Below are 20867 nucleotides of genomic sequence, written 5' to 3'. Positions count from 1 at the left end.
TGAATCTGCATGTGTCGGTTTATGGAAAAGGCTGTAGAAGTCGTCCATGTTCTCCACCATGGCTGATTTCCTCTGCATCAGATGAATTCGAAACGAAGGCTGGAATTGCATTGGGCCAGCCACATGGGTGTTAAGGCGAGGCCCGTACATCCAACCAGTAATGCATAAGCCATCATCCACCACTACATTCAGCAGTCTTCTATAGCCATAATCTAGCTGCCACAAACCCAAAGGGTTTCTGTATGGGAACATCTTGGCGTAGACTTCTCTATAAGACATACCACCGATCATCTCCGGTTTCTGCAAGTTTTCCTGAACGCCAAACTCCTGGTGACAGCGCAGTCTCCAGATGCTGTCGGTGTGCAGGATGTGCCGGAATTTGGTGCAGGCCTGGGCCAGGCTGGCCAGGTCGGTGCCCGGGAGCGAGGCGAAGATCTCCACCAGCATCTCCACAGGCAGGTCCTGCAGGGAGCAGTGCGGGGGCGGCATGGGTCTCGCGATTGCTCCACTCCCCGCACAGCACAACGCTGAGGCGTCCGCCTCAAGGTGCTTTTCTGCCGGGGCCGGCTTGCTTTTGGGCGCTGCCTTCTCAGCTGGGCCCTGGCACTCCTGAAGACACTGCTTGCCTTCTGCAGCTGCCATCTCAGCTGGGCGCTGGCGCTTCTGAAGGCACTGCTTGCCTTCCGCCTCTGCTGTCACTCCTGAGGACACCAACATCGCGGAGAAGAGCCCAAGCCGCAGAGACAAGCGCACTCCTCCATGCCTCCACGTGTAACAGCCAACACAATCCACCTATATCTATTTTAAAAAGTCTCTCTCACCCCTCCCACTGTGGAGTCGGCTCTCTTGCCACAGAAGCCTTGGGCTTCAGTGAGGTCTGAGCCAATCAGAAGCCACGATAGAGCCGCTTGCCCATTGCGGCGGTGTGATTGGTGGATTCCAGCATAAGAGCCTGTCCGTGGCTCCGCCCCTGCCTGCCAGTGCCAAACAATCTTCAACCCTCACTCACTGGAAGGAGCAAAACCGCTCCCAAATCGCTCTCCTTCCCTCTCGCCCATCCGAGGGTCGGGGGTGGGGGGGGAGGGGGAGGGGTGGCGCCGGGGCGGGAATGGGGCACGGAGGGGCTGGGAGGACTGTCCCCAGTGCGCCCTGGGAGAAGTCATGCAGTCAGGCCCGGGAGGGTTTTGCAAGGCGCCACACTGCGGACCGAAGCGAGCGCACGGGGTCGGCGGCAAAGTCGGCCACCCATCTGACCCGTCTTGAAACACGGACCAAGGAGTCTAACACGTGCGCGAGTCCCGGGCTCACAGGAAAGGTACCGTGGCGCAATGAAGGTGAAGGACCGCCAGGGCCCAGGTGGGATCCCGAGGCCTCTCCCGTCCACCGAGGGCACCACCCGCCCGTCTCACCAGCCTTGCCGGGGAGGTGGAGCATGAGCGCACGTGTTAGGACCCGAAAGATGGTGAACTATGCCTGGGCAGGGCGAAGCCACAGGAAACTCTGGTGGAGGTCCCTAGCGGTCCTGATGTGCAAATCGGTCGTCCGACCTGGGTATAGGGTTGAAAGACTAATCGAACCATCTAGTAGGTGGCTCCCTCCGAAGTTTCCCTCAGGATAGCTGGCGTTCTCGCAAACACAGTTTTATGCGGTAAAGCGAATGATTAGAGGTCCTGAGGCCAAAACGATCTCAACCTATTCTCAAACTTTAAATGGGTAAAAAGCCCGGGTGTGGAATAGCAGTGCATAGTGGGCCACTTTTGTTAGGCACAACTGGCGCTTCCGGATAAACGGAGCGCCGGGTTACGGCGCCCGATGCCGAGGCTCATCAGACCCCAGAAAAGGTGTTGGTTGATAGAGACAGCAGGACGGTGGCCACGGAAGTGGGAATCCGCTAAGGTGTGTGCAACAACTCACCTGCCGAATCAACTAGCCCTGAAAATGAATGGCGCTGGAGCGTCGAGCCCATACCCAGCCCTCGCTGGTGGTCGGTCAGAGACAGGGGGACCGGAGCAAACCGAGAGGCACTTTGGCGGCGCCCGGCCCACACCCCCGCCAAGCTACGCCACGACGACTAGGAGGGCCGCTGTGGTGAGCCTTGAAGCCTAGGGCACAGGCCCGGGTGGAGCCATCGCAGGTGCAGATCTTGGTGGTAGTAGCAAATATTCAAACAAGAACTTTGAAGGCTGAAGTGGAAAAGGGTTCAATGTGAACAGCAGTTGAACATGGGTCAGTCTGTCCTGAGAGATGGGCGAGCACCATTCTGAAGGGACGGGCGATGGCCTCCGTTGCCCTCAGCAGATCTAAAGCCAGTCGGGTTCAGATCCCCGAATGGTATCGCAACGGTCCCGAAGAAAGCAGAGGAAGACCCCGGGGAGAGTTTTTTTTTTTTTAGAAAGGTCCAGGGGGCCTTGAAATGGGTTTGCCCCCGAAAAGAAGGTTCCCCGTTCCCTGGGAAAACACTGCGGGTTTCGGGTGGCGTCTTGTGGGGTTGGGGGCTGGTCCCTGAAAAATCCGGGGAAGGAAGGTTGTAAAATCTCGAAGCCTGGCCAATACCCAATATGCTCCCGGGGGTGGGGATGGGGGTTTTCAGGATTGGCGCCGGGGGCGGGGAGGGGGGCGGCGAGGACTTGGCTGCGTGGTGCCCAGGCGGTGGTGCCGGGTAAGGGGGGAGGTCTCCCGCGGGGCCCTGGGGCAGAAACACGTGAGCGGGGTTTGGCCAGGGGAGGGGGGAAGCAGGGGCGACAGCGACTCCTGGCGGGAGCATGGCCTTTCCCATGGATCGCCCCAGCTATGGCAGGAATCGCGGCCGCCCGCAGGGAGCCATTCAGGTGGCCGGTCCTGCCTGGGGTTGCATTGGGGCTCGCCTGCATTGCTGCTCCTGGCTGCGCAAGCAGGCGTGCACAGGTCTTTCCCCGGACAGGACCGCCCCTGGGGCCGCGGTTCCCCGAGGCCCCTCGCCCTGGCTGGCACCTAGCAGCCAGCTTCGAGCTGGTGCGGACCAGGGGAATCTGACTGTTTAATTCCAACAAAGCATCTCGAAGGCACGCAGCAGGTGTTGACGGGACGTGATTTCTGCCCAGTGCTCTGAATGTCAAAGTGAAGAAATTCAATGAAGCGCGGGTCAAGGGCGGCAGCAACTATGACTCTCTTAAGGTAGCCAAATTGCTCGTCATCTAATTAGTGAGGCGCATGAATGGATGAACGAGATTCCCACTGTCCCTACCTCCTATCCAGCCAAACCACAACCAAGGGATCGGTCTTGGCGGAATCAGCAGGGAAAGAAGACTCTGTTGAGCTTGACTCTAGTCTGGCACCGTGAAGAGACATGAGAGGTGTAGCATAAGCGGGAGGCCCACGGCACCCATTTCCTGAGTCTCCGCCAGGGGCGTGGAGTGGGCATCCGGGCCTTGCGGGCCGCAGGTGAAATACCACTACTTTGATCGTTTTTTCACTGACCCGGTGAGGCGGGGGGTGGGGAGGGTGGTGGGGGGAAGTCCCCCAGATGGCCTGGCCCTGGAGGGGCAAAGAGCCCGTCCCGCCCTCTGCTGGTCGAGAAGCGCCAATGCAAGCCATCCTCCTGCAGCCAGAGCCTGGTGCCTGGACTTGACCAGGAAAGAACAAGCAAGGTGTTCGCTAATATACAAAATCATACACATTTTATTCACATCAACTTCAGCCTCTTCCACCCATGACCTCCAAGGGCAGCTTCATTCGGTGTGTCTGCGTCTCTGGTCTACACCCGTCCGCCGCCCCCCCCCCCCCACCTCCAACCCCACCCTCGCCTGGCCCATTCCCTTCGAGGAATGAATGCCGGGCAAAGCCACGTTCAGCAGAACCATTTCTTTGGGTCCTTTCGGTGATTGTTACCTGAAGGGGTGTGCCATGGTGGGCCTAGCATTGGGCATGTGCGGCCCTGGCTTTAACTTGACGCCCGACCAGTGACGCTTTCAATCCTGGGGGCGACTGATTGGGGGAGCGGTTGGAGGCTGATTTGGCTCCTCCTAAGCCAAGTCCCGTTAACTGCATTGATGTGGTTACTTCGCCCTTTAGGGCTCTCATTCTCCAACCGCACACCCTCCCCACATCTCTTCCTGCCCTTGTGGGGAAGCTGGAAACAGTGGGGCCTTGAATCAGGAGTTTAAGTAGTTCCGGGACGAGTTCATAACTCAAATTCCTCCTTATGGCAAATCATTAAACTGAATGGGTGAGACATGTGATGCTGGGCTGATGTTGTGGCATTCACTGTGACCTTGGCTACGCCAACCAGTGGTGGGGTATCTGAAGCTGGCTTACATCCCCAATTTTATCTCATAACTCAAATAAAATAGCCGGCTGAGAGATGGCTCCTATCTCAAAAAACTCGTTATTTGGGTCACTTGTAAGTCTAGGCCCCACTGTATTTGCCCCGAGGGGTGTCTCAGTTCTTGCATTTGGCACATTTCTCACTGATCATGTCGTTTAACTTCTCTATCTTCCATGTTCCGTGGGTATTTTCTGAATGTTGTCTCATCGGGCTATGCACTAATTGAAAGCCCCATCTAGGAATTATTATGACAGCATGTTATAGTAAAAAGTTTATTTAGTATAAGATAGTATAATCAAATTTCATTTTTTTAGTAGAGTGAATTTTAAACTTTTCTTCGAAGAGGAACTAAATTTGTGTGTGTGTGTGTGTGTGTGTGTGTGTGTGTGTGTGTCTGAGACCCCAATAAGTAACTTGTAACGATCAGCATGTTAACTCCTGACAAATAACTTGTAACTACTGACCAAAAACTCCCTGCATGTTAACTCCTGATACCTCTGCTCATGTATCCTGATAAGCGCAGAAGGCCACCGGAGCACACTGATATGAGACATGGAAGAAGCCCACCCATGGGGCATAAAAGAAGGACCCCCACAGCAGCAGTCAGAAGTCTGTCTCACCTCCACAGACAAGCAGTCTCCCCCGCCCTGGAGCGGAGGGTGTCCACCCGGGGCCAAAGAGCCGTCACTCCCTCTGCTAGTCCAGCAGCGCCAATGCAAGCCTCCTCCCCTAAACTTGGTGCCCAACCAGGTGACGCATTCGTCCTGGGGTGCTGATTGGTTGAGCGGGTGGCTGATTTGGCTCCTCCCACCACGCTCTAGGGCTATAAAAGAAAGCAGCGTCTTCTTTGCAGAGCTTTTCTCAGTCCCTAGGCTTGTGGTCACGGTCGTCGTCCTCGTTCTCCAAGGGAGCTTTCAGGGGAGAGATCTCGCCAAGACCCGTTCCGGGGACTGAGAAGCCACGGAAGCACCTGGCTAGCACCTGGCTAGGCTGCTGACCCACGGAATGCTGTCTCCGTGTCGTTTCTTCTTAGGCGACTCCAGCCACACCTTTGGGAACACCTGGAACTGCTGCCACTGGACCCCGCCATCTCGGGAGCCACAAGGGGCGGAACAGAAAGGAAGAACTGGTCTTCGCAGTTTCCTGGCCTGTTCTTGCCCTTCTGAGACTAGAGGCGAAGGGCGGAAGGTAAGAGAAGCACAGAGCACTCGGGTGGGGCAGCGTCTGGGAGCCTCAGTGGCGGTGACAGACCACCAAGGGCCCCGGACGCCCCCCCCTCACCCCCCCCCCCACGGGGCCTGGGTGGTGAGGCCATGCCCAGAGCCCAGTGAAGGCCCACTGCCGGCTTCGTGGCGATGCAGTGCCGCTTGGCGGAGCCCCTGGCCCTGCCACCCTGATCCGCCCTCCTGCCCCTGAAGTGATTCCCCGCTCGGGGTCTGGACTGCGGTTCTCACGCCCCTGCTGTGGGAAGGGGGTGTTGAACCCGAGGCCTGCGGTCCTTCGGTGTCTTGCGGGTGTTCTGTGTATGCCCATATTCTGCTCTTAAGTTGACAACTAGACATATCTTGAGCGTGTCCACGTCTCCACGCCTGACCTTCCTTAGGAGTCCTTTGGCACCATGGCCTGTGTGCATTATACATTCGCTTCCAAACTCAACTTTGCCATCGCCACCTTTGATGGGCGGCACATCTCCCTCGGCGACCTAAAGAAGCAGATTATGGGGAGAGAGAAGCTGAAAGCTGCCAAGTGTGACCTGCAGATCACCAACGTGAAGACCGAGGAAAAATACACCGATGACAATGCTCTGATTCCTAAGAACGTATCTGTCATTGTTAGAAGAATTCCTATTGGAGCTGTGAAATCTACAAGCAAGGCGGACGCTATACGTCGAACTGAACCAGTGATGGGCACTTCAACGGTCACTGATGACTCTTCTGCATCTCTGTTTCTGGCCCAGCTCACAAAGACTGCCAATCTGGCTGAAGCCAATGCTTCTGAAGAAGATAAAATTAAAGCCATGATGTCGCAATCTGGCCATGCATACGGCCCCGTCAATTACATGAAGAAGCCTCTAAGTCCACCACCTCCATCTTATACCTGTTTCCGCTGTGGTAGACCCAGCACCATTGATTAGCAGTGACATCTTGATACATAATAGGTTGTTCTACCGGGACCTCCTTTTTATATCCCCAATGCACTTCAGCAGCTGGCACTGTATCGTTATTCAAATTTAAAAAATTTAAAGTAAATAGAGCTCTTAATAATCTTCGTCAGGGAGTCTGGCCTGTTACCAGCTCTCCTCCCCCTTTTTCTTTTTGCAGCATTTCCTTAAGGGTTCGGTTCTGCTGTTCAATAATTGCTTGACCTGTACTGTTTCCAGGAATTCCTGTAATATGTTTAATATAAAATTGTTGAAAAATGTTGACACTTACCTGATAAATATGCTGAGCCATTGTCAGTTTTAATGGCTCGGGGCTTGCCCATTACAGCAAAGGCTTCTAAGAAATGTGTTATAACAGCATCAGCTTTCTCAGAGGACATTGCTGATGCCTACGAGAAATGAGAATACGTATCAACAGAATGGTGAACAAATTTAAGCTTGCCAAATTCTGGCACCTGAGTGACATTCATTTGCCAAAGGGCATTAATAGTTTTTCCTCTGGGATTAACCCCCATGGGTAAGCGTGCAGTGTGGAATGGCTGACAGTGAGGGAAAGTTTTAAAAATATTTTTAGCCTGTCTCCAAGTAATATTATGCTTTTCCTTCAATGCTCTAGCATTGGAATGATGCATATTATGCTCTCTTTGAGTGGAGGTTACTGTACTAAACAATTGATCAATGTTAACATTCCCAGTAGATAAAGGTCTAGTAAAGAATGAGCGTGAATGTGTGTTATATAGATAGGATCATGCCGGAAGCGCAAGAACATTTGAAGCTGTAGAAACAGTTCATGCAAATCAGACCCATTATTAAATATAGTAGCCATTTCAATGTGTTGTACAGTAAACTCCATATATTGAGAGTCAGTGATAATGTTAAGAGACATAGAGTCTTTATCTTGTAGTAACATGACAACTGCAAACAATTCTGCCTTTTGTACTGATTGGTAAGGAGATTGCACTACTTTATTTTCTTTCAAATTACAGTATCCAGCCAGTCCTTGTTTGTTTGCATCAGTAAAATAAGTTTCTGCTCTAGATAGGGGGGGTAGGAGAAATTATTTTTGGCAAAATCCATTGAGTCCTTTTCAAAATCTGAATTCTTTTGTCTTTAGGATAAATATTATGAATTTTTCCCATAAAATTACTAAAGGCTCTCTGCCAATCATCTGATAATTGCCAATGAATTTCTTGTTGTTGTTTACTAAAGGGTATTATTATTTCATGTGGATCTTGTCCACATAATTGTCGCAAACGGATTCTTGCCTTTTTTATTAAAATGCAAATTTTCTGTAAATATGTAGATAATTTTTTACTCAATTTATTAGGTAAAAATAACCATTCAATTATGTTAGTATCCTGCATAAGAATTCCCGTTGGAGAATGTGTAGTATGAATAATTAAAACCTTAAGATTCTGTAATGATTATATATGATCTAACTGTCCTGATTGAATTTGTTGTTTAATTAATTGTAATTAGGTTTCTGCCCCAGGAGTCAATTGCTTAGGACTATTGAGATCTGAAGATCCTTCTAATCTTTGGAATAGATTAGTTAATTGATAGGTAGGGATTCCAATAGATGGTCGAAGCCAATTTATATCCCCTAACAGTTTCTGAAAATCATTTAAGGTGTTGAGACAATCCCGTCTAATCTGAACCTTTTGAGGTTGAATAATGCTTGCTGAAATTTTCTGTCCTAGATATAACCAGAGCTCTGTTTGTTGAATTTTTTCTTCTGCTATTTGGAGTCCATACTCCTTAAACAATTTTCTGGCATCCTGTAACATATTATCGACCTCAAGTTTTTCTTTATGTGCTAATAAGATATAATGATCACAAATGCCTGTAGCAAACATCTGCTTTAATATTTGTAAAAGTTGATGAACATAAGCTTGACACATAGTAGGACTATTTAACATACCCTGGGGGAGGACTCACCATTGATATCTCTGATTAGATTGGCTGTCATTTAATGAAGGGACTGTGAAAGCAAATTTGTCACGATCCTGAGGTTGTAAAGGAATCGTATAAAAACAGTCTTTCAAATCAATAATCACTAGATGCCAATTTTTAGGAATTAATGCTGGACTTGGAATTCCAGGTTGTAAAGGTCCCATAGGCTCCATAATCTCATTAATCCATCTTAAATCAGTTAACATTTTACCCGATTTTTTTTTATAACAAAGGATAGGGGAATTCCATGGACTAGAGCTAGTTTCTATTTGCCCTAGTTGTATCTGTTCTTTCATAATAATTTGGAGCGCTTCTAACTTCTCTCTTGTTAGGGGCTACTGCTCTACCCATACTGGTTTAGTTGTTTTCCATTTTAAAGGCAGGGCGAAGCGCTTTGGAGTGGCCCCCTTTATAAATTTTGGTCCAGAACACTGGTGCTATCACCAGCTTGATAACTCATTTGTCTATGGCCTTTCTGTAAAGAAGGTATAGTAATTGTAGCCCCCCCATTGTTGTAAAAGATCTCTTCCCCACAAAGATAGTGCAATGGAGGCAACATATGGCTGTATTTTGCCCTTTTGTCCTTCAGGCCCCTGACATTCAAGTTTATTAGAGCTTTGTAAAATTTCAGTGAGGTCCCTAAACCTGTAAAGGTTGCATTTATCTTGTGTACCGGCCAATATTGAGGCCAGTGCAAAGTAGAAACTATAGTTACATCAGCCCCAGAATCTACCAGGCCGGAAATTTTTATTCCCTCTGGGAATATTACTGTAAGTTGAGGTCTTTGGTCTCCTAAGACTGTATGCCAAAAGACCTTTTTTCCCGTGCTACCAAATCCCCCAGTTCACTTAACTGGTGCTGTATGCCCTATTTGTTTATAGGGAAGTAATAATAACTGTGCCATTTTCTCTCCAGCCTTTATATTTATAATACTAGAAGCAGACATTTTAACTAAGATTCCTCCTTCATAATCTGCATTAATAACTCCGGGAGAATGTTTAGCTTTCCCTTGTGGACTCTTGTCTTCAGACAATCCCTTTTTCATATGTCCCACTTTCCCACATCCATAACATTTAACAAGATGGGAATTGCAGTTTTGAATGAGAAAGGTTAGCTGGGCTTTAATCTGATCAGGTTTAGGAGTGACATGTAACCAAATCTGATTATGAGCCCTCATACAGTACAGAGAGGAATTGGAGGAGGTAACACATAAGGGTGGTAAACTCGAATGGAAAGAGGTATTTTGAGGGACTTGTGTCCAAGGTGTCCCATGTTTAATACTGCCTATTGGTGGCAAGTCTACTCCCCCTAAAAGGGATGTTAGGTTGTTAGACACAGGAGAAGGGGGGTCCCTCCAAGTGAGGGGTCTAAATAAAGGTGGGTCTATAGCTTGGGTCCAATATAAGGTGGCAGATGCTGGTGCCCAAAACCAATCAAGGATGCCAAACCATACCGCACAGGAGTTGAGGTGAATCAAGGAAGTCATAGCAAGAAAAAGGTTATCTGCTGTGCATGGAGCATAAGTATCTTCCAGCAGTTGCTCAGCCTCTGCCATCAGCTTCTTTATCATTTCCCAGGTTATTCCGGGGGCCATCTGGGTCATCTGAAGGTGCGTCTTTTGGGGCTGTGGAGTCCCCAGGCCCAGATTCTTCATTTCTGGGAGAGGATTGGTCCCGTGCCATGCCATGATAGGGTTTAATCCGATGAGTTGGAATCCACAGCGGCCCTGTGGGGGGTAGAAACACATGCATATCCTCTCCCCCATGTGAATAATTCATTGGTTCCTTTACAGTTATTAGTGTCCACATCTCACCACAAGACCTATGATTTCTGAGCTGGTCCTAAAGAAGTAAAGTGACACTTTATGGGGGATTGAAAGCAATTATTCAAATTCAAAAAATTAAGGGTAAAGAGTGCATTGGATAGCATCATAGCTGGATCCTTGAGTCCAATATTCCCCCTTTTTTGTTTTACTAGCATGCTTTTTAAGGTGGAATGGGCAAGCTCAACAATGGCCTGCCCTGTGGATTATAAGGGATTCCTGTGGAATGCTGGATGGACCGATTCCTGCAAAAAGTGGCAAAGGCATGGCTGCTATAAGCAGGCCCACTGTCAGTTTTTATTTCGGTTGGTATTCCTAAAATGGCAAATGTAACAGATGTTTAATATCATAGTGTGTGGATTCGCTGGGAAAAGCATGAGCATTGATTCTACCAGAAGTGTCTATAGTTACATGTACATACTGGAGTTTCCCAAAAGAGGCAATGTGAATGACATCTGTTTGCCAAAGGTCATTGGCCTGTAGGCCCCCAGGATTAATTCCAATGGAGAGTGGTGAGGTGCCTGTCATTTGACTATCAGGACATTTTAAAACAATTTGTTTAGCTATCCTCTTGGGTTCCTGAAATTCCTTGTGTAATTGGGGTTGATTGGGCTTCCATTAAGGTAGCTGTCATTACTAAGTTGTCTACTTGTTCATTGGCCTATACTAATGGTCCAGGAAGGCAACTGTGAGACCTGATATGAGATATAAAAAGAGGATGTGATGGACCATCTAGTAAGGCCTGGAGGCAAAGGAACTGTGCTAAGAGGGATGGCTCTAATGTAGGCTTAATAAGTGAGGTTTCTAAATTTTGTAAAATATAAACAGAGTAAGCAGAATACTAACAATGTTCAGGGGTTGGGAGGGAAATGTTTCTAGTCCTAAAACCAGTGCCCCAATTTCAGCTCGCTGAGTTGATGTGAAGCCCCTTTGTTTAATGGCACTATCAGGTGGTCAGTGAATGGCCGCTTTTCCTGTTTTTCCTGAGCCATCAGTGAACACAGTGAGTGTCCCTGGGATAGGGATATGTAAATTCTTTTTTTGTGTTAACAATTTATGATAATTTTTATTTATTTATTTTTAAAATATATTTCTTTATTGATTTCATAGAGGAAGGGAGGAGGAGAGAGAGAGAGAAACATCAATGATGAGAGAGAATCATTGATCGGCTGCCTCCTGCACACTCCCTACTGGGGATCTAGCCCGCAACCCAGGCATGTGCCTTTGGCCAGAATCGAACCTGGGACCCATCGGTCCGAAGGCTGACGCTCTATCCACTGAGCCAAGCCAGCTAGGGCATGTACATTCTTAGTGTAATAAAATAACTTAGTGTGTGACAAAAAAATGTCTTAGCACAGAGAGAATGCTCTACCTGCCCTAAGTCAGCTAGGACAATTTGTAAATCTATGGAAGTGGAAACTGCTTTCTCAAATTGAGTCTTGGTTAGTGGGAAGCGAATGACTTAAGGATCATGTCCTGTGAGTTTAGCACATTGCTGCCTCCCATCTAGGATTAAAGAGCAAATTAAAGCTAGATAAGGCGATAATATTTTGGAGGGAGAATGGGAGCAAAACAACCATTCAGTGAACCTCATTTCAGGAATTAGTTCCCTATAACTCCTGTAGGGGAATGTCTCGTGGGAAATAGAAAATAATTGAAGAGAATGCTGGGGAGAAATTCTATTTAAATATCATGTATTGAGAGCATTCTCAACCAGGCGGAGTTCTCCTATCCCTTCAGCAGAGAGCTGTCTTGGGGAATTCAAAGCTGGATTCCCTTTTAATATGTTAAACAGGTTTTGTAAATTTGCTGTGGGAATGCTTAAAACCAGTCCTATCCAATTTATATCCCCCAGAAGTTTTTGAAAATCATTTAGGGTTTTTGTTTCCCTATTATCAAAGATAACATTTTGGGGTCTGATGGTTCTTTCAGTTAAGATATATCCCAGATATTTCCATGGTTTTGTCACATCTGTACCTTTTCAGGGGCTATTAAAAGGCCTCTTAAGGCCATTTCCTTTTGTACTGAAGAGTACAAACAATATAACAGGTTCCTATCAGGGGCTGCAAGTACAATGTCCTCCACACAATGGATAATTTTTCCAGAAGGGAACTGTTGCCCAGTTGGCGTAAGCGCCTGATATACATGATACTGACGCATAGTTGGGCTATTTGGCATTCCCTGTGGGAGGACTTTCCAGTGGTATCTCTGAGCAGGTTCCTCATTGTTAATTGAGGGGAGAGTGAATGCAAATTTCTCCCAATCTCGGGTAGCCAAAGGAATGGTATAGGAACAATCTTTTAAATCTATTATAATAATGGGCCATTCTTGTGGGTTCATGGCTGAGGAGGGATGTCCAGGCTGGAGAGCCCCGATGGGTTGAATATTAGAATTAATGGCTCTTAAATCATGTAAAAGCCTCCACTTTTTATAATTTTGGGGAATTACAAAAATAGGAGAATTCAAGGGGCTATTAGAAGGTTCTTTGTGCCTAAATTCTAACTGTTCTTTCATGTGTAGATGTGCCTGTTGTAATTTTCTCCCTTTAAGGGCCACTGTTCTACCCAAATAGGGGTTTAGCTTAACCAATGTTCCAATTATCTATAGGAACGTAAACACAGGTGACCCAAAGCGTTTCATTTGGATATACCAATACAAACGTCAGAGGGTACTTACTATTAATTAATATGGCCGAGCTTAACCAAAAACTAAGAGAGAGAGAGAGAGACACAGGAGATAAACAATGCAAGAAATCACACAGGTTTATTTACCAGAGAGCTGATGGGTTTCAGTCCTTGGCAGGCCACCCGGAGACACTCGCCGACAGAGGAGACACACGGAGGTCAGAGGTCGTCAAAATACGCTGCAGCAAGGAGCTCGGGCTCTTGACTCGAAGGGAGAGGCCTCTGGAAGTTTGGGCTCAGGCAGAGCAGGAATGGCAGTTTCGCAGTCTGGCAGTTTCCAGGGGGAAGGAGAGCATCCTGTCTGTGGAGGGCAGACAAGCGTCTGAACCTCAGCAGATTTGCTCTCCTTAAATCCTTGAAGCTGGGCATCTTCAGTGTCTCATATCGGGTGCCATACACGGGTGCCGCCCTGTTATCTAGGTATACACTCAGGCAGGAAAGTTGTGACCATGTTCAAAGCTTATCAATCATACATACATCTTATTTTTGGAGTTGTTTACAAGTTTTGGTCTAAGAATAAAATGGGGTCTACTTATGCTAACTTATGCTAATACAAAGTGAGTCTACTTTATGCTAACTTATTGCTAATACAAAATGGAGTTTACTTTATGCTAACTAAACTTATTACTATAACAGGCTTCTTCAGTGTCTCTTGCCAGTGTGTTCCGGTGGCCTTCTGGGCTTATCAGGATGCACACGCAGGAGGTTGCAAGTTTCTTATCAGGAGTTAACATGCTGGGAGTTATTGGTCAGGAGTTAGCTTGCAGGGCATTACAAGTTACTTATCAGGGTCTCACACACACACACACAAGTTAAGTTTCACTTCTAAGTAAAGTTTAAAATTCACTCTAATAAAGAAATGAAATTTGATTATACTATCTTATACTAACTAAACTTATTACTGTAACAACCAAGTAAAGGGTAGGGGAGATATAACAATGGTGGTCATTTCTAAAAAGGTGTCTGTAATGTTAGCCCCTACTTCAAAAGGAGATCTCGTCTCCACAAATTGACTGGAATTTGTAAGATTAGGGATTATATGTAGCCAATTTGCCCAACTGGCCCTTTACAGCATAACAGGCTGAGAACTTTGTAATGTCTGGAAAACTTCCCCTATTGCCACTATCCTTTGATCTTGTTTTACTGTGGGGCATGAGGAGGGCTAATCAAGATGCATAAGGATAGAGCCATCTGCCCCAGTATCCATCAATCTGGTGAATTTTTTCCCCTTGGATTTCTATAGTGAGGAGGGGCCTTTCCCTGGTTACTAGGTGATTCCAATAAACCCCTCGCTCTTCAGTACTGCCAAACCCTCCTTGGTTTCTCTCCTTTCCTAAAGCATTTGGGACCCAGCATGGTAGTAACCACAGCTGTGCAATCTTCATTTGCACAGGGAAAATATGCAACTGGATTTATCCCTGGTAATCACTATCAATCACTAGGTACTACTGTGACCCCTTTTAAGTTAAGGCTATAAAATCCCAAAATGATGCCTACTGTGCCTGGTGGCAGTGGACCCCAAATTCTCATAGGGACCCTTTTAGGTTCATCACCTTCCTTGAGAATTAGTTCTGTTTTGGTAAGTCCAACCCTGGGCTCGCAGCAGTAGCTGCTCAGAGGGAGCAGACAGTGGAATTTCTGTCTGCCTCACGAAGGCCGCTCAGTTGTGTCCTGTTTTTTTGTGAGGCCCGGGACTGGCCCCACTGGGAGCTTCCCTGCAGTGGTGGTAATGAATTGCCATATTTGTCAAATTTAGATTTACATTGATTGGCCCAATGTCGCCCCTTATGGCAGCAGGCACAGACAGATGGGGCCAAGATATCTCAGCCCAGGAGGCTGGCATTTTAGTCCTCCAATCCTTTTTAAAATGCCCCCACTTTTTTTCTACATTGGTAACATTTGGAACCTTTCTTGCCCTTATTCCCAGCTTGAAGGGCTATGGCCAGCATCTGACTCAGGTGGGTTTCTGTTCCTACTAGCCACAAGCTCTGATACATTCCCCCACCCGTGGTGGCCTTTCCCCTAATGGGCTGTATAGCCTTTTGACAATCAACGTTGGCATTCTCATATGCCAGTTGTAGCAAGAGAATATCCGCAACCTGGCTATGACTGATCTGCTGGCAAATGGATTAAGGCGATTTACAAAAATCAACATAAGATCCCTGGGATCCCTGGTGTACATTAACAAAAGAGCCTTGCGGGGATCCACCTTCTGGAATGCACTCCCAAGCCCGTTGTGCACAGAGAGAGGTTTGGGTGAACACTTGAGGGTGCAGGTCTACTTGCTGTTGTACATTAACATATGGTCCCCATCCCTGGAGCATTGGGGCCATAATGTGACCAGCACCTGCTAAGTTATTTTGGTTAGCCTGCTGCTCCCAGACCTCATCATATTGTGCCCTCCATAATAGATATTGACTGGCATCCAGAGTTGTTTTGGCCCAAATCTGCCAGTCCCAAGGTGTCCTGTGATAATTTTCAGAAACAGCATTAAGGAGTCCTTTTGTAAATGGACTGTTGTCCCCATTTTCTCTAACACTTTTCCTTATTTCTTTTAAGGTGTTAACAGAGAGCAGCTCATAAACTCTATTACCTTGTTGATTTTGCATAATTGGGCAAGCCAAAAGCTCTCCTTCTAACATGGCTTGCTTGACACAGGACCCCATAACTAAGGATCTAGTTCAGTGGTCGGAAAACTCATTAGTCAACAGAGCTAAATATCAACAGAACAACGATTGAAATTTCTTTTGAAAGCCAAATTTTTTAAAGTTAAACTATATAGGTAGGTACATTGTTATTAACTTAATTAGGGTACTCCTAAGGTTTAGGAAGAGCCACACTCAAGGGGCCAAAGAGCCACATGTGGCTCGAGAGCCGAAGTTTGCCAACCACAGATCTAGTTGATGAGCCTTCCCACACCAGAGGGGGAGGATCGGGAAATATTTCCTCCAGCGGTAGGGCTTTAGTATTACAAGCTCAGGTTCTGCTTCAGGGAAGGGGGGGAGCAGTAAATTCTCCTGTAGCTCTGTAGGCTTTTAATCTTCAATATGAAATGGGCACAGTGCAGCTCAAATAAAGAGCCCACATAGTTAATGATGATAAGGGCACTCATTTTCTATGGGCTTGATTTCTCTTTAAATTCCTGCCCACTTGTTCCCAGAGATTAAGGTCTAGTGTTCCAGCATCGGGGAACCAAGGATTATAAATTATAACAATCTATAATAATAAAAAGGTAATATGCTAATTAGACCAGACAACCAAACAACCTTCCGGACGTCATTCCAGACATCCTTCCTGATGAAGCTGCAGCAGTGGGGACTGAGGCAGAGGCAGTTAGGGGCGATCAGGCAGGCAGGCAAGGAGTTAGGGGTGATGAGGCAGGCAAACAGAGTGGTTAGGGGCAATCAGGAAGGCAGGCATAGTGGTTAAGGATGATCAGGCAGGCAGGCAGAGTGGTTAGGAGTGATGAGACAGGCAGGTGAGTGGTTAAGGGTGATGAGACAGGCAGGCAGAGTGGTTAGGAGAGATCAGGCATGCATGCAGGCAGGCAAGCAGTTAAAAGGCAGCGGTCCCAGATTGCAAGAGGGTTCAGGCTGGGCTGAGGGACACTCTCCCCCCAGAACAAATTTCATGCACCAGGCCTCTAGTTTTTAATAAGCCTGTTAGTTGTTCTGTAACAGAGAGACCACTTGCTTTTAATAACTGTTTCAACATTGTGATATATTGCTGCTGTTCTGTGGACAGCTTTTGTCCCATTATGAAACCTTAGCTGAGAAAGAATTCCCTCGAACTTAGAAATCCCAAGTGGGCTCCAATGACTTACTGCACAGTTACTTTCGATTTTGAGGGTTCTGTTGTGTTTTGTTGTGTTCCTTTGTCCTCACATGGAACACCACTTGCCAGGGCTGACCAGCAGACCCTAAGCGACAGATAAATAAATTACTCAGACACTCGTTTCTGTGAAAGCGATGCTAAAGACCTGCTTGGCTATAGGCACCAAGAAGCCCTGTTCATCTGCCTCCATAGGCTTTTATTGTAACAACAGTTTGAACTAAAATTAACCTCTAGATACAATTAGCAGGGAACGTATCATTGAGAAAACATATGCTTCTACAAGGTCGGGTCTAAAGGACTAAACAGAAAGATTCCAGCAAAATACCCAGGCCCTCAGACTTATTTGGAAAAGTCAAGGCAGGGGCTGCCGCCTTCAACAAGGCCCCCCTAAGAGGCCCCTGACCTTTTGGAGAATCCTTTTTACAGACTTTCCAACCAAGTCCTGTGCTTCCCTACATTCCCCCACATGCATCCATCCTCACATTCCTTCACAAGGATCCTGGATCATCTAGATCCTCCACCAATGCACATAATCCTTCACAAACATTTCCATTCCACACTCTATATTCCGTCAGTCAACAGAGTCTTCCCAAATTCCCCACCTTTCTACAGCCTGGGGTTCTATGAACTGACCCTTTGCTTAATCCATCCCTGGAGCCTGAGATGGGACCTCCCCAAGGGACACCAGATGCCTGTAAGAGAAGGTGAAGAAGGGGCTCACCTAGGGGGTGGGGGAGAAGAATATATTGTCCTCTACATCGCCTCTCTGGAGATTTCCTATTCACTTTCCCATTGGCTGGACCAACTCAGAGAGAAACCTACAGATAACACAAGCACAGAAACACACAGTTACAGAACACCCCCAGCCTCTGCTGGGCACTCAGGTGCCAGGCTTATGTCCAGGCTACAGGCTCACACAGGCCCACACAGTAGACATGGGCAATACCTTGAAGGGGAACACACACATACAGAGAGAGAGAGAGAGAGAGAGAGAGAGAGAGAGAGAGAGAGAACAAACAATTGGGGCCACCCAGACAGTGCCACAGGATACACACAATGGATATTCCTCCATATGCTGGCAGGAAATCCTATCATCAATCCTGTCCCAATAAACAACCTCTCTGCCCCGTCAACCTCACATTCCATAGTATATTGTCCCTCAGAGTCCAGGGTCTATCACCTTACTTCAGCAGTAGGGGTCTTCTCTGCACTGGCTAAACTTAAGGATGGGGACACCACCTGCATTACACCCTTCCACCCAATGTGTTATGTTGAGACCAAGTCTCAACTTCTGGAAATGCTTATATTGCAGAATGTTCTTGCCATTGAAAAAAACATAGCACCGTTATCCGGAGAATCCATGGTATCTCCAGGACTGGCTGGAAAATTACACAGAAATGTAAAAGTACAGAGATTCAAACAATGCCTGTGGGGCCCATGGGTGTGTGGGGGCTGGTTGAAGGTAGGTGAACTGGTTTCAGGGCCTCAAGTATCAGGGGCTTCTCCTGAATACCTGGGAGAATTCTTGGCTCCTCAACCACTCAAATACAAAACACCTCAGTCTCAACTCCTGGCTGAATGGGGCAGAGACCAGAAGGGGCATGTCCAGGCCCAGAGCTTTTTCCAGGCACTTAGGTTTTAGTCTCAGGGAGCACAGGTATCATGATTCCCTGTGGGTGATTGTGCAGCTCAGCCCGTTCCTCACCCTACTCACTGACAGCAGGGGACCCTCCCCTACTGTTCTCTCCTTCACTGTGTGTTCTGCCCACATGAGAACCCTGCTGGCTGCTTCACCACAGGGTCCCTGGTCTGTGATGGTGTTCACATGTGTTGACTCATCTGGTAAAAACAAACAAACAAACAAACAAACAAACAAAAAACAAAAAAAAACCCCACACATATATATTGATTAGAGAGAGAGAGAGAGAATAATGGGGAAACTTCCATTTGTTGTTTCATTAATTTTATACACTCATCGTTTGATTCTTGCATGGGACCTGAGGGGGGAATGGCACCTGCAACCTTGGCATTATTGAGATGATCATTTAATCAATTGAGCTCTCTGGCCATGGCCAAATTTACCAGGGGTTTTAAATAAAATAAGTCACTAATGTATCTGAGAATAGATAGATATTAGAACTACCATGATGGCAGATAATGATAGAAGGCTGGGGTAGGATTCTTAAAATTTCTTAACTGTTTTCTTTATATGAATACTAGAGGTCTGGTGCCAGAAATTCATTCATGGGTAGGGTCTGGCTGATGATCAGCACTGATCAGGTCTTCGGCCAGTCTCCTGGGGACTTCATTTATTCTGTGCTTCCCCCTGGTGGTCAGTACATGTCATAGTGAGCAATCAAACTCCTGGTCTTAGGGTCAAACTCCCAAAAGGGCATTTTGCATATTAGACTTTTATATATATACTAGAGGCCCGGTGCACAAAAATTTGTGCACACGGGGGGAGCGAGGGTCCCTCAGCCTATCTTATGCCCTCTCGCAGTCTGGGACCCCTCGGGAGATAACGACCTGCTGGCTTAGGCCTGCTCCCGGGTGGCAGAGGGCAGGCCCAATCCCTAAGTGCAGACCCTGGTCGGGCTCAGAGCAAGGCGGATTGGGAGGTTGCGATGCCACCCTCAGTCACGCACAGGGTAGGGCTGATTGGGGGGTTGGGGCACCACCCCCTGTCACAGTCAAGGCAGGGTCGATGGGGAGGTTTTGGTGCCAACCCCTGTCACGCACAGAGCAGGGCCCATTCAGGGGGTTGGGGAGCTCCCCACTGTCATGCACACAGCAGGGCCGATCAGGGGGTTGAGGAGATCCCCCCTGTCACTCACAGAGTAGGGCCGATAGGGGAGTTGGGGCACTGCTCCCTGTCACACACAGAGCAGGGCTAATCAGGGGGGTTGGGGCACCACACCCTGTCACAGTCAGGGCAGGGCCGATGGGGAGGTTATGGCTCTACCCGGTCACACACAGAGCAGGGCCCGTGGGGGCGGTTGGGGCACCGTCCCCTATCACCCACAGAGCAGGGCTGATCAGGGGGTTGGGGCGCTGCACCCTGTCACATGCAGAGCCGCAGGGCGATCAGGGCGTTGGGGAGCTCTCCTTATGAGGTACAGACAGGGCTGATCAGGGGGTTGGGGCGCCTTCCCCTGTCACAAACAGAGCAGGGCCAATAGTGAGGTTGTGGCCCCGCCCCCTGTCACACACAGAGCCACAGTGCAATCAGGGGGTTTGGGCGCTGCCCCCTGTCATGCTGATCCCAGTGCTTGGAGGCCTCGTGGCTCCGCTGATCCCGGTGCTGGGAGGCATATTACCCTTTAACTATATAAGATAGAGGGCTGGTGCACAGGTGGGGGCCGGCTGGTTTGCCCGGAAGTGTGTCCTGGATCAGGGTGGGGGTCCCGCTTGGGTGCCTGGCCAGCCTGGGTGAGGGGATGATGGCTGTTTGCAGCTGGTCACACACCCTTCAGGGTGGGGGTTTCCACTGGGGTGCTTGGCCAGCCTGGATGAGGGGATGATGGCTTTTTGCAGCTGGTCACACACCCTTCAGCGTCGGGGTTCCCACTGAGGTGCCTGGCCAGTCTGGGTGAAGGGCTGAGGGCTGTTTTCAGGCAGGCAGGTGACTGAAGCTCCCAACGTGTCCCTTTTTTCCTTTTTTTAAATTCTGGGCCAGCTTTAGCTCTTAGTCTTGGCTCCAGGTCTTAGGCCTCAGCTTCTGAAAGGAGGTATCTGGTTTGTTTGGGTTCTATAATCGAAACACTGTTTCAACTCCTGCTCTGAGATCCCGGCTGGCTGAAAGCAGGTTTCTGGGGTTTTGTTTAGCTTCTATATTTGTAACAATGTTTCAAACTGCAAGCTCAGAGGCTGGCAGCCGCAGGCGGGGAATGTTGAAGTCCTCCGTCACTGAAGCAAGCAAGCCTCCTGTTAGTTTCAAGCTGCCTGGCTGCCGGCCGCCATTTTGGCTGGCAGTTAATTTGCATATCACCCTGATTAGCCAATGGGAAGGGTAGCGGAGTGACACCAATTTGCATGTTTCTCTTTTATTAGTGTAGACTAGAGGCCCGGTGCATGAAATCGTGCACAGGCGGGGTCAAGCTCCAGGAGAGG

General features: G+C 48.1%; 2 pseudogenes; one reads left to right on the top strand and one right to left on the bottom strand.

Moving 5' to 3' along the window:
* Positions 1-717, bottom strand: part of LOC111824331 — a 2923-nt pseudogene extending 2206 nt beyond the window's left edge.
* Positions 718-5921: 5204 nt separating this feature from the next.
* The window catches only part of LOC102422461, a 57390-nt pseudogene continuing 42444 nt past the window's right edge, over positions 5922-20867 (top strand).

Source organism: Myotis lucifugus, unplaced genomic scaffold, assembly GCF_000147115.1.
Source record: "Myotis lucifugus unplaced genomic scaffold, Myoluc2.0 scaffold_1192, whole genome shotgun sequence".
NCBI lineage: Eukaryota > Metazoa > Chordata > Mammalia > Chiroptera > Vespertilionidae > Myotis > Myotis lucifugus.
The sequence above is the reverse complement of the archived record's forward strand: the minus strand, read 5'-3'. Positions and strand labels throughout refer to the sequence as shown.